Genomic DNA, 14887 nt, shown 5'->3' with positions numbered 1-14887 from the left:
AAATCCTAAAAAAAATTTTTTTAAAGATTTTATTTATTTATTTGAGAGAGGGAGATAGAGCAGGAGCTGGGGGAGGAGGGGCAGTGGGAAAAGCAGGCTTCCTGCTGAGCAGACAGCCTGACTTAGGGGCTCAATCCCAGGACCCTGAGATCATGACCTGAGCTGAAGGCAGAGGCTTAACTGACTGAGCCACCCAGGAGCCTAAAAAATCCTAAAATTTATACAAAAGACCCCGAATAGCCAGAGCAATTTTGTAAAAGAAAAATACAGCTTGGAGGTATTACAATTCCACACTTCAAGTTACATCACAAAGCTGTAGTAATCAAAATAGTATGGTATTAAAAGAAAAACAGACACAGAGATCAATGGAACAGAATAGAGAGCCCAGAAATAAACCCACAATTATATGGTCAATTATTACTTGACAAAGGAGGCAAGAATATGCAATGGGAAAAAATCTCTTCAACAAATGCTGTTGGGAAAACTGGACAGCAACAGGCAAAAGAATGAAACTGGACTACTTTCTTACACCACATACAAAAATACACTAAAAATGGATTAAAGACCTAAACGTGAGACCTGAAACCACAAAAATCCTAGAGAAGAGCATAGGCAGTAAGGTCTCTGACACAGGCCACAGCAATATTTTTCTAGATGTGTCTCTTGAGGCAAGAGAAATAAAAGCAAAAATAAACTATTGGGACATCAAAATAAAAAGCTTCTGCATAGTGAAGGAAACAATCAACAAAACTAAAAGGAACCTAGTGAATGGGAGAAGATATTTGCAAATGACGTATCCAATAAAGGGTTAGTATCCAAAACATATAAAGAACTATACAACTCAACACTCAAAAACCAAATAATCCAATTAAAAATGGGCAGATGAAATGAACAAACATCTCCCTAAAGAAGACATCCTGATAGCCAACACATACATGAAAAAGTGCTCAACATCACTCATCATCAGGGAAATGCAAATCAAAACTGCAATGAGATATCACCTCACACCTGTCAGAATGGCTAAAATCAACAACACAAGAAACCACAAGTGTTGGGGAGGATGTGGAGAAAAAGGAACCCTCTTGCACTGTTGGTGGGAATGCAAATGGTGCAGCCACTGTGGAAAACAGCGTGGAGGTTCCTCAAAAACTTAAAAATAGAGCTACCCTATGATCCAGCAATCGCACTACTGGGTATTTACCCCCAAAATACAAAAACACTAATTCAAAGAGATACATGCACCCCTATGTTTATAGCAGCCTTATTTACAATAGCCACATTATGGAAGCAGCCTAAGTGCCCATCGACTGGTGAACGGATAAAGAGGATGTGAGATACATAGATAGATAGATATCAGAATAGAGAGAATCAGGGTGCCTGGGTGGCTCAGTCGGTTAAGCGACTGCCTTCGGCTCAGGTCATGATCCCAGGGTCCTGGGATCGAGTCCCGCATCGGGCTCCCTGCTCTGCAGGGAGCCTGCTTCTCCCTCTCCCACTCCCCTTGCTTGTGTTGTCTCTCTCTGTCAAATAAATAAATAAAATCTTTAAAAAAAAAAAAAAGTTACTTCATGGTTTTAAAAAAAAAAAAAGAATAGAGAGAATCAGAGAATCAGAATATATATACATAGAATATATATACATACATATATAGAATATATATACACATATATATAGTGGAATATTATATATTCCACATAAAAAGAATGAAATCTTGCCATTTGCAATGACATGGATGAGCTAAAGAGTATAATGTTAAGTGAAATAAGTCAGAGAAAGACAAATACCACATGATTTCTCTCATATGTGGAATTTAAGAAACAAAACAAACGGGCAAGAAAAAAAAAAAAGAGAGAGAGAGGGACAAGCCAAGAAACAAACTCTTAACTATAGAGAACAAACTGATGGTTACCAGGGGAGAGGTGGATGGGGGATGGGTGAAATAGGTGATGGGGATTAAGGAGGGCACTCGTGATGAGAATGGGGTGATGTATGGAATTGCTAAATCACTACATTGTGTACCTGAAACTAATATAACACCGTATGTTCATTATACTGGAATTATAATAAAATTAAATTAAATTTAAAAATAATAAATAAAATACCAGTAAACCCCTCCCAAAATAAAAAGATAACTTTGAATTTCACAAAATCCACAGTTTCTGACCATATCATTTCCTTCACTGATAAAGTATGCATAGTCAAGATTAAAGTTGATATTTGGATTTCATTTACAATTTCTTTTATAGTCCTAATGTGCTTATTTAAATTTCTTATTCACTTTCACTCTCCCTCTCATAACTGACAAGAGAAAGGAGAAAATGCTACTTTGTCAATGGTGAAGAATTTTAAACACAGAAAGTTACTACATTAAAAGTTCAATATACTGTGCTACGGAAACATAAAAGACTGTAAATTTATAAATTTACAAATTGTAAATTTATAAATACTAGAAATTCACATGGCTTGACAAGTGATTAAAAAAATCCATAATACTGATTTCTGTGTTATCTCATGCGAATATAAATAATAAATATCCAGTTAATAAGAAAATATGTATTTAAAGAAGTTGGCTTATTCACTACAACTTCAACAAATACATTATTTTATTAAATATTTCTATTCCAAGCAAGACAGCAGGCAAGTTTTCTAAGGAAAACACAAAACTTAGGGGAGGTTTAAAGGTAGATATTAAGAAGGAAACTTTGGATAAGGCTAAAGGGGACTGTGTTCACCACTGACTTTAGTCAAATCATTTGGTACATCCACATGGGGTCTTGGGGTTGCAAAAGACAAAAACACAAAACATGTAAGTTTCTTCCTTTCTTCCTAGTAATACATCACATGTCCTGAGACCCAGGCTCTGCAAGCAGAGGAATTGTTATGCTACACCCATCTAACCACAGGTGATAATGCAGATAGGGATCTTAGTCGATGGACAGAGGCTGAGTCAGGTGTCCATGGATCCTGATGAAAGATTGGCAGAAATGTAGATGGCAGCTGATCTCTATACTAGAAGGTAGAGTTGTCAAAGGCAGGAAGGACTTTAAGCCTGCCTGATTATCTAATGTATATTCCATACTGTCTTAGATAAATAAGTGCCTCAAATATCTCATTTTCAATTCAAAACATTCTTTAAAATAGTTCTATACTGAAAAGGTAAAATGTAAATACTTCAGATGCTTAAAATGGGCAAAACTGTTTTTATCTAAACCAGATTTTTAAACAAGATTTATTTATGAGAGAAAAAAAGAGAGAGTGGGGGAGGGTAGAGGGAGAGAGAGAATCTCAGGCAGACTCCCTGCTGAGTGAGGAGCCCCATTCGGGGCTTGATCTCATGACCCTGAGATCATGACCTGAGTGGAAATCAAGAGTCGGACGCTTAACCAACTGAGCTACCCAGACACCCCCCTAAAGCAGCTTTCACTGACTTACCCAAAATTCATAATTACCAACACTGAAATGTATCCCTTTCCTCTGTTATAAACATCAAACAACTAGTTAATCAATATCTGAAACTTAAAGAAAAATAAATAACAAAATGCAACATAATATTCTTTCTATAATTGGAAAGGCTTAACTACATTTTAAAAGAATGGAGCAATAGACAAAATACAATACCTTCTGGATGTGTTTCTCCTGACTGTTAAAATAACAGGTCCTGAGAACAGAGTTCTGAAATAGCTCACAGTCCAAAAGCTCCCTGAAAATTAAGAAAAATAAATATTACTTCAATTGCATCTTATCTCAAAGAATTTCAATGGCATGTTTTACAATGGAATCTTAACTACTGACTAAAATAAATTATCTCAAAAAAAAAAAGATGTAAGATAAAAAATATTCTTCATTATACATGCTTTCCTTGGGCATAGCTGTTGACCATATCTGATGAACAATCTGCATTATAAAATTATTTACCAAAATACACTGTCTTTATACTACACAAACACTATTACCTATTCTCAAGGTGAGAAGTTAATGGGGATGAAGAAGAATTCTGAGAAAAGGTATTAGGATGATTTGGTAGTCAATACAGAGTTTGAAACACCTCTTTTCTCTCTCTCTCTCTCTCTCTCTCTCGACCACTAGGAACAAAAAATGTTGAACTGAGAATAAGAAGCCTTCTGATACAGAATGACATCAACATGTGGGAAAGTTTATACCTTCAGGAATAAAAGAGTGGGTGAAAAGTTTTTGACCAGCAAGAGACACAGTGTATACTTTAATACTGTGGTGGCTGAGGGGACTTTATATGGATCAATAGGCTAATGGACAGGCAGCTAGTTGGTGATAAGGAAGGAGTGATGCAGACACCCTGATTCCACTATAGCAACTTCAACTTCCTAAAATAAAGTAGCTACTTTTCATCATTACTTCATTTTACCAGTGCCTGTCAGTTTCCCTAAAACCATAGAGAGGTACCAAATTTCTTTGAGTAATGCTTTCTCAACACTCTACCAAAGCAGGCTCTTTGACCATTATGCTTCCAGATCCCTTTCTCTGCATCATGCTAATTATTATTCTCACTGTGACTGTGAACCCTTCATTCATCTTTGAATCCTCCAATACCTAACATGGTGCAAGGCCCAGAGCTGATGTGCAGTAAGTATCTGCTCAACTAATCAGTGGATCTTAGAGACTTCTTCAATTAATATACCATGCTGAAGTAAAAATAATACCATGAAAGGAAAGAGGGGAATTATATGGGCCAACGACAATGAAGAATACTTGCCTTTCTTTTAATTACTTCTCTCTCTCTCTCTCTCTCACTCACACACACATACACACACACACACACACACAATTTCTTCATCAACAAAACTCTTCTAGTATCTATGTCAATGCTCTCCCAACCCTTACAGACAATCAGCCTGGTAGGGTAGCAGGTCTCCTTTCTGAACCAGGACTCTAATCCTGCTGTCCGAGGTCCTGCACCAACTGGCATGATAATTGGACATAAACACAAATTCTCTAAGCACATACATCAGCTGCTCCTAAGCAACCCTCCAACAGCAGCAGGAAATGTCACCTACATGCATGAGTCAAAGATACCCAGAATCATAACTAAGGGCTGAATGTTCCCAAAATTTTAGAAGTAGACAGAAGGTATCATCTTAAAATAGAATTATAACTATTAGAGAGAAATAACAAACAAACAAACAAAAACGCTGAAAAGAGCTCCCAGTGGTTTAAAGGAAAAAAAAAAAAAAAGCATTATCATTTCCTATTAGGACATTACTTTTTCAGCAGCTAAATAAAAACATTACCAAATCATTTTATGTAATAAAATTTAACCTTATTTTGACCTTCCTCATAAAGCAAACAAATCTCTCTATCCAATAAGGTTCCATCTGAACTATGTAAGATGATAAGCAATACCTTAATTGCATTCATTTACATGACTTTGGAACTATTCTGGGCTGAAGTCACTGACTGCAAGGTCACAGAATATGAAATGTAAAATGTACACAATTTACTGAGGAGGAATGATCCACTTACGGTGATAGCACCTTCTCCCACCTCATTAAAAGATACCAAATGCTTAATGCAATCAACAGGTGCAGAGTTCTCTTTTTGAAACATATCACACATATGCACACTGGCTTTATAACTATAAATACATAGATATACTAAGAATATACATTAGAATAAGTTCATCATATATTATGGCTTGCTTCTTAAAATCAATCTGCCTGAATAGAGGTAAAGGACAACTCACTAGTGTTTAAAATCAAAAGATGAAACAGAGCTATTATTTTTTCCATTATCTCATGAAATTTCTAACAACTAAAATTCAGGTTACAAAGCTATAACAATTTTTAGGACAAGAACTGCAAACACAGGATCTTAAGCATACTAAAAGTTTCTGCTTTCTCCTTTTATAACCTAAACAAGCATATGTCCAACTATTCTGCATGTCTCATGCAAAAATTTTACATGTCTCAAAGTCAGTAATACAATATTAGTAAAAGAAAGGAAATACAACAGACAGAAATTGACTACCACAGACTATAAGAGACAATGCATATTCTTTGAAAACTTCAGAATATATCAAACCACACAAAAACAAGTTAACCCAACAAAATATCTCCCTTTAGTTTTGTAAAATTCTAACACAAACTAGATAATAATGGCGCTTGAATTTACTGGAGAAAAAGGAAGGAAACTAAAATAGGACGTAGGGGGTACTTTAAAAATGTTTATATTATTAGTACAAATGTAGAGCAACAAATATTTGTTTTATGTTTAACATAACATCACCAGAATATTCATTTAAACTTCTATCCAGGGGTGCCTGGGTGGCTCAGCCAGTTAAGTGTTCAACTCTTGGTTTTGGCTCAGGTTATGATCTCGGGGTTGTAAGGTGGAGCCCCACGTCGGACTCCACACTGGGCTAGGAGCCTGCTTGGGATTCTCTCTCTCCCTCTGTCCCTCCCCACCTCCTCTCTCTCTCTCTCAAAAAAAAAAAAAAAAAAAAGTTTCTGTCCATTAAATTAGATAAATCTCCCACAGTTAATTTACTAACCAAGTACTTTTATACTCCTCAAGCCAAACTTTTGTAACTTAAAAATGAGTTAGTGAAAGAGAAACAACCTTATTATAAAATGTATGTCTCTTCACCTTCTCTATCTTTACAGAAGGGCAAGACTTTTTTCCTGTAAATCTGTGTTAGATCCAAATTGTTTCAACTGATGCTACTCCACAAAGAACACAAGGATGAATACATATTTAAGTACTACATTCCTAAATAAACTCCAATACCATAATGTCACTTTGTCCTTTTTAAATGAGAAATAAAATATCTCCTTTTTTCTCTCTAAGTTAAGCCAATTCACTTTGGAATAGCTTACTAATAAAATAAATGCATACATATATTTTTAAAAATACTAGTTACTATTATGATCCATATATAACTTTCAGTGACCATGTCTTCTTTAAATAAATTTTCTTTCCATAAGAAGCAACTGAGGGTCTAACATGATAAACATAATTTGTATAACTATGTAACAGGCAATTCATGGTTCATAGCCTTTGACAAGGATAAAAGCATGGGGGCCAGTCAGACTCTTCCAATACTGTTTCCAGTGTTCTTGGTCACATTGTTACTTAAATCTCAGGTTGACAATTATTGCCTGATAAAGATGATAACTTTTTGTTATTTCTAAAACACTTCCCTCGGTCCACCCAAATGACTAAATGCCTTTTGTTCCTACAGCTCATTGATTACAATCACAATATCTAAAGTTCTATTTCATCCACATAAATTTAGGATTTTCCTTTCCTTGGATATCAGAACATGTTAAAACCAATTTTTATAGCCACAATCTAGCCTTTGTGTAACTTTAAATGGGCTACAACCTTGAACTGAAAATGAACTATATTAATGGCATCACTCCTCCAGCTCTCAAAGAAAGAAAGAAGTCCGAGTCTAGGTTCAGATACACTTCATTTTAACAGCATGCATCAATCTCAGGTGAGCCTAGTAAATTCTACTCACAAAGCAAGTGTGCATGCATGTGCACGTGTATGTATGCCTCTTTCCATTTTCTCTTTTCTTTTCCCTTTCCTCTTCCCCAGGAAGTTAATGAACAAAATATTACACTTTTTAAATATATATAATGATATGGAGATAAACTATCCATCTGGTAGAAAAAGAGTTACCTAAATAAAGAAACTTAACAATTCTGTATGCAAAATTAAATCCTGGACTGACAGGGTTGTTCAGATAACACTCAGAAAAGCACAACATGATTCAAACTGTAAGGAACAGGCCAAAAACACTCCATGAAATCAAGTCTATCTAGAATACGCCGTATCTCCATTTGAAACACCTGCTAAGAATACCTGAATTCACGATTCTGTCTAGGAAATATTTTTCTTCCCCTCTCACCTGTTCCCCCACCCATCTTGCATCCAACTCCATAAACAGCAGTAATCCACCATTATAAAACAGTTGACGGTTAAAACAATGAGCCAACGGAGAAAGTACAATATTCCATAACTGACATTTACTGCATTGGCCTTGGACTTCTAATCTTTACCAGACGGGCACACAAATCAATCCATCAGCTCATAAAGGTGTGCTTTTTTAACCTCTAAAACAGATGGGATTGGCCAGAAGTGTCTGGCATGTCAAACTGCTAATCACTGCTGCCCTTTGCACAAAATAACCCACTTAAGTTGAGGCATGGTTGCACTGTAACCGACATTAGTCTGTGGGAAACCCATTTAACTGTCACACACTCCTGCCACTCCTGCTCTCCCTTAATTAAGCCTAATGCCTTATGCTTTGACCTTTTGTTCTAGCCTATTAACCCTATCTAGTACAAGTTCAATTATGTTAAACTAAAAACTTTGCTGTAAAATATTAAATGCCAAGCTCAAAAAATCATAAGGGACATCCTCCCAGCCCTTAGTTCTATGCACCCTGTTACTCCATACATGCAACAGTAAAACCTCATTTTTGAAGTGATACTGATTCTTACAGAGGTGAGAAGAACCAAATATGATTCTAGCCCAACCCCTTATTTTACCAACTGAGGCCAGAAGAACATTAAATGACTCGCCCATTTTATAGCTTCAGCTGAGCCACATTGAAACCTATCTCATCTCTAGCTCTAATCCTTTATTCTCCACGATATCTCTGATTAATAGTTAAACCAACCAACAGTGTGTTAAGGATACTAATGTTTTCACCACAAATTTGTATCTTTCACCACCTCTAGAATGCACTACACAAATTGGCCTAAAGCAAAATAAATGGGCATGTGAATAGACCTCAGAAGTAATTTCCGCGTGCACACAAAACTTTCTATCCCCTTGCTATTTCTTTTTTACTTTTTAAAAGTAACAATGGTCATCAAGAACAGCTAGCTTCTGCAACACTCAAATATAAGGCAATATGTATGAATACAATTTTTTTTCTTTCCTGATGCTTCATTTAAGTATTCAACAGAGAAAATGACTTAAGCTACAGAAAGCAATTACAACTCACAACTCCCCAGTGGACAAATTCACACTGGCTATCTTTAAAAATACCTCTTTTTTTAAACCTATATGCATATGGATTGCTGTTCACATCTACCAGAATTTCAAAATATAAAAACAAAAAACTTGGAAATTCACTGTAAAATAAAATCAGATGTAGTCCAAACTAACATGCTGTCATCACCGGGGTATTTTAGTTGTAACAGATAGCAATGAGTGTTATTACTCCTCTTTCATTTTCTTCATACTCCTAGAAAATTTTTTTACTACTCTCACTGTAGCACATGAAAACAATTTAAAGATCAAGAACATATAACAAATTTTGGATTTCCATCTGGGATTCTTGTGAGAAAATGCATATTAATTTTAGATTTTCAAAAGATTAAAAGTCAGATTTTAATTTTATCCTTATTGTTGACTGCCCAAAGCCCACTTTACCTCTTTTAAGGATTAATCAATGCTGTCATTTTACTGGAACCTTACAGGTGAAGGTAATATGTCATCAATTGGAATGTACAATAATTTTTAAAAGAAAGATCATTCAGAGTTGTACTAACATGATGAATAAATCCAATGACGGAATTTATTATGTTTTAAGGGGTAAGAAAACATGGCATCAGAGTTTTAAACTCAAAGTAAATGTGTTCATGCTATTAGAATGACACCTCAAAGGAAAGTGTCACTTGGCATTATCAGAAGGAATGTATACGAGAATGTATAAAATGTAAAATACGTGGATGGATGAGTAGTCAGAACTAAAATAAACACTTGTAGTAGGGACAATTACCAGCAAAATAATGATTCAGAATCTTATTCACCTTTTTTACCGCAAAGTAAAATGCTGCTAATTTAAACGAGACATCATGTCTTAGTTACAAGAGTCAGTTCATGAATATAGAAATTAAGTTTGGGTCTCTGTTGAGGAATCCTACTTTGGAAAATTTATACTAATGTATAGAATTCATGCATTCTCTAACATATTGACTGACATTAAGGAACAATGAAAGGCAAAGACAATTCAGTTAATCAGGATAAACAATGATGAAAGCACAAAGTAGAATATATCACATAATTAGTAAATGTGCTAATTTTTCTACCCTTCTTTTTTGGACCATAGTCCATTGGCCTGCATACCTTTTTTGCTATGATTTATAAGCATGTGACATAAAAATAAATATACGAGCCATGAGAGGAGATGTTCTTTCTTCTACAAAAGATATCCATTTCCAAGCATGCCTGAAGTTTAGTATAACACTTCGTCTTCACAAAGCAAGAAACTGGGTTAAAGTTATTTTAAGAGCATTTGTGAAATCTCAGTGTTGTAAATATATATCCCAGATAATCTATACATTTCCTTTAGCATTTGAAAACTGCTAGTTAAGAAATTTCTGAGCTCCATTTTAAAATAAATTTTTTTCTACCTTAGCATTATTAATCTAGTTGAACATAATAGTGTTCTAACAGAAAATTCACCTCCAGAGAAGAGCAATTACTAGTTAAAAAAAATAATAACAAAGGGACTTCATATACTACTTAAGTCCTATAACTTAGTAGGGTTTGAATCATCAAGTCATTCTTGATGGTCTCTAACTTTTAGATTACTGAACACTAAAATTAACTCTAGACATGAGATTTCAAAATGCCTCCATCTTCCCAACCAGTCAAACCCAATGTGATTAAATGTGTCAAACTGGTGTTTTTTTACCACTACTATAATACTTAGCTTCATTTCTGAAGCTAAAGAGAGTATAAGGCTCTATAAAAATTTTGTTTCCTTAAAAAATAATTAAATGTTGCCCCCAAGGTTTTGCTAAATGTGTTTTCTAATATATTGTAGCTTGTGTATTTTTGAAGAAACCGAGCATTACAAAACAATTTTAAGTGCCAAGTAATTATAATGTCACCAACAGTTTCACTTTTTCCTTCATAATTAATATACCTAGAAAGATGATGACAAATTTTAAGGAAGAAATAGTATCCCTTTTAGAAGTCCTAATTTAAATAGTCTAAAGAAAAAAACTGTAGAACAGTAGCTACTATGAATTAGCTACAGATAATAGTTAGCAGCTGTTATATATAAATACATAAAGACTCCATTTCTGGCCTCAAAAAGCCAGATTTTACCAATAATTGGGATTGGTACGGTTCATTTCAACAAATGTTTATAAGAGCCCTCTATGTGCCAGGCACTACACTACCAACAGTACACTGATGAATAAGCTCCTATTCATGGAGCTTACGGTCTACTGAGAAACACAAACATTAACCAAGTGTGATACTGCAATCAGGAGTACCGAGGACTGTGAGAGACAAATCTGATCTTGTTGGGAGGCTTGGGGACTGTAGTGAGCATGTACACCCTCTTGCCCACTGTCCCAGGAGTGAGAATATTCCTTCCCAATTTCCTTCACCAAGGTTAAAATGTGGTCAGTCTGTGCTACCATTAGGTTTCTTCTCTTGCTCTCATTCTAGAGGGGTGAATCTAGATGCACTTGGTTCTGAGCATTATCACCACTAGTCCACACAGTGCCTCTCATCTTGTTACTTTTTCACAGGAGAACACTGAAATGGGGGCCATAACCTTACCTGACAGACCCAACTACCTGCACTAATGATTTTAGAACATTACTCTTCAGTAACAACTAGAGCTGACCTGTGAGTATTTTGATCCCACTAGTCAACTCAAGGTACCTGGCTCTGTTAATCTACAAAGAGAAGTTTCCCTACTGATTTTTAAGTAGAACTCAAAATGTATATAACATGTAGGAAAAAAGCTGCTACATGAATAGATGTGCACCTCTACTGTAAAACTTGTTTTTAAATTCTCAGCCTAGAAAGTACATTCCAAATACTAGAATACATGAATCATAAGACTGTTCTGAAGACCATATTGCAGTCCCAGGAGAAGAAAATAGGCTACAAAAACAAGGGGGATGTAATTGGCCCTGTCTCACTCCACTTCTCATGCCTGTCTTTCTGGTTATCATAAGGTCAGCTTGGACTTTACTGCTGGATCCATCACCAAAGGTTAATAACTATTTCTTAACACCTGGTACATAGCCCTCTTGCTGAGACTGCCTTAATAAAACAAAGTGTGAAATAAATTAAGACTTGATTTCTTATCCTGGGTTTACCCAACTGCTAGCTGTATGAGTTTTAAAATTTACTGAAATTCTCAGGGGTTCAATTTCCTCCTCTGTAAAATGCAAACAAATGTTTTGGAAATTTTATTTTATTTTTTTCAAGTTTTTATTTAAATTCCAGTTAGTCAACATACAGTGTAATATTAGTTTCAGGTGTACAACACAGCGATTCCACACTTCTATACAACACCCAGTGCTCATCACAGCATTAACAACAATGACAATAATGTTGGAAGATAAGCAAGTAGTTTTACCCCGTTGCATCACCAGGTATACCCTGGCAATAAAGGGGGGAAAATAAAAGGACAAGTGAGAAATTGGGAAAACAGGAAAAAGAGGAAACAAAAAAGAGAAAGGATCAAAAGAAAAAGGTGTATAAGTGATAAACAGTAGCATTTATTACTATTTGATTTATAGTTCATACCAACTACCTATCTTATGTGCTCTTCCATTAAGGAAGATGCCTCTATAAACCAACCTGTTTGAAAATGGGGAAGACAAGATACCTCTAGGACAAATATACTTAAACCTGGAGCATCCTTAGCTTTTATCAAATTCCCTTCCAATCTGAAAATCTAAGGATTCTATGAAATTACTTCAATTTGTGAAAGCTGAAGCAAAAAAAGCAAAAAAAAAAAAAAAAAAGGAAAAGGAAAATATGACGTTGATTTAGGTGAGTCAAGGATTACTAGGATAGGTAAGAGCAATGTTTTACTAACAAAGTAAACAATGCATTGCTTTGAGTTTTGCCTCAACAACACCCAACATCTGGATATTGGGAAAGAACCAGATGGTGAATACAAAATTTCTATCTTCAATCCCTGGCCTCATGGAGATTCAGTCTATTTCAATTAAATTTTTTAAAAAGGCATGGATGGGTTAGGGAAATAATATAAACACATACCTGAACTCTAGAAAGTTCACTTATACAGTTTCTTTCTTACTTGGCCATATACAATATATTCTCTTAATAAAACATCATAGTAAAACATTCCTTTGCAGCTTTTATAGAAACCCTTTTGTTTATCCAACATTTACTTGGCAATTCAAAATCCAAAGCACACTAGAAAATATTATGTATATGAGCCTTATTACTCATCCTTGTGTCTCAAATGTAGTTTTAGTTTGACTGTACCTTTTAATGTAGAGGGAACCAGTGGGCGTGATTCTTTTGGGTTCAAAATTCCATAAAGTTTAAATGGGGTAAGTAAAAAGAGGTAGAGGTTTATAACTACATTTCTCATGACCTCAACAAGAAAAGAGTATGTCTGATGTATACTTAAAAATATACTACATGCCACAAACCTCCCTAAATCAAAAATCTCTTCTCTGACCATAGTCTACTCCCAAAATGAAGCCAAATACTCATCTTTCTATTTCTGCTTCCTTCTGATACATTCACATATTATTAATTTCCTCTTCGTATCAAAGAGCCTAGTTTATTAGCATAATGTAGTCTTTAAAATAAAATTATTGTGGGTGAAGATAGGGCAATAAAACAAAATTCATGTCAAGAACCATTACAGTCAAGAATTTTAACTTTTCAACTAGGAAGAGCTATGGGTCTGAATTTGCGGCAACTGCTCCTTGAGGTAGACAAACATCACTAGCCTTGGGAATACCTGGATTAAGACCATGACAAGGTATTTTAATGAATTATATCAAGAAACATAGTTGCTTTCTCTGCCTCAAAGAACACTACGGTAATTCTGTGGTATACTTCACAAGGCTTAGCATTTGAGGATGGAAAGGAGCTTGCATAGTTGCCGCTGGTGTCTACATTTTTCGGGCAAGCACAGGGAATGGGGCATCAGTTCTCTTGAGAATTAACATCAACTCCTGCAGAATTATCAACTGGAAACAGAGTGCCCTCCTCTTAAGACTGGTCTTGGAGAATCCAGGCTGGGTGGACTGGATGTGCTGCTTGAGTTCTGTGGCTACCAAGTTTGGGAGCAGGATTTTTAATGATGCTCTAAAAATCAAATAGGGACTGGTTTTCTCTTAGAAAGATGGCATATTCTCATGAAAAAGCAAATTATTATCAATGAAATTAGCTGCGTGACCTCAAGAATTTTTCAGACTAGAAAAGTAGAGAAAACGATAGCTTTATGCCACATGAAAACCGTAAAGCAGCCAGCTCAATGCCTGGCACAAAGCAGGTGCCCCCAAATCCTCTTCCTTTTCCTGATCTTTCTCCTAATAAAAAAGGAAAACGCAAAAAAAAAAGGCAGCTTTTTTTATATTTCAAGTTTTTGCCCTATCATGTCTACTCCTTTTAAAACCATAGGTTTGAAATCTTTACTATTTATGGACAACAGCATACATCGATATATAGAATCAGAATTCCAGAACTCAGAAATCAAACGAACCCCCTTGTTCTACAGTCTATTGATGTTACCCAGAGAGATAAAAGGACTTTCCCATTATCTGCAGCATACATTGTTTTATTTTGTACTTTTTAAAAGATTTTTATTTATTTATTTGAGAGAGAATGAGAGAGAGAGAGAAAGAGTATGAGAGGGGTTAGGATCAGAGGGAGAAGCAGACTCCCCGCTGAGCAGGGAGCCCGATGTGGGACTCCATCCTGGGATTCGAGGATCATGACCTGAGCTGAAGGCAGCCGCTTAACCAACTGAGCCACCCAGGTGCCCATACATTGTTTCAGTAGCAGATCCTAAGCTAGAAAAAGTATATGAGGGATAACAAAACAAATACTTAAAAATTTGTTTTTCAAAAATCAAACTTGAGCCTATATGACC

The 14887-nt window shown here is 35.5% G+C and overlaps 1 protein-coding gene across 4 annotated transcripts in view; it reads right to left on the bottom strand.

Moving 5' to 3' along the window:
- NRIP1 (nuclear receptor interacting protein 1) overlaps window positions 1-14887 on the bottom strand; it is a 97505-nt gene that overhangs the window by 74613 nt on the left and 8005 nt on the right. For all 4 annotated transcript variants that reach the window (XM_078057755.1, XM_036092663.2, XM_078057798.1 and 1 more), the window contains exon 2: window positions 3619-3700. The gene's annotated coding sequence lies outside the window, so the exon portion shown is untranslated. The remainder of the gene's footprint in view (window positions 1-3618; window positions 3701-14887) is intronic.

This window comes from Halichoerus grypus, chromosome 1 (assembly GCF_964656455.1).
Source record: "Halichoerus grypus chromosome 1, mHalGry1.hap1.1, whole genome shotgun sequence".
Lineage (NCBI taxonomy): Eukaryota > Metazoa > Chordata > Mammalia > Carnivora > Phocidae > Halichoerus > Halichoerus grypus.
The sequence above is the reverse complement of the archived record's forward strand: the minus strand, read 5'-3'. Positions and strand labels throughout refer to the sequence as shown.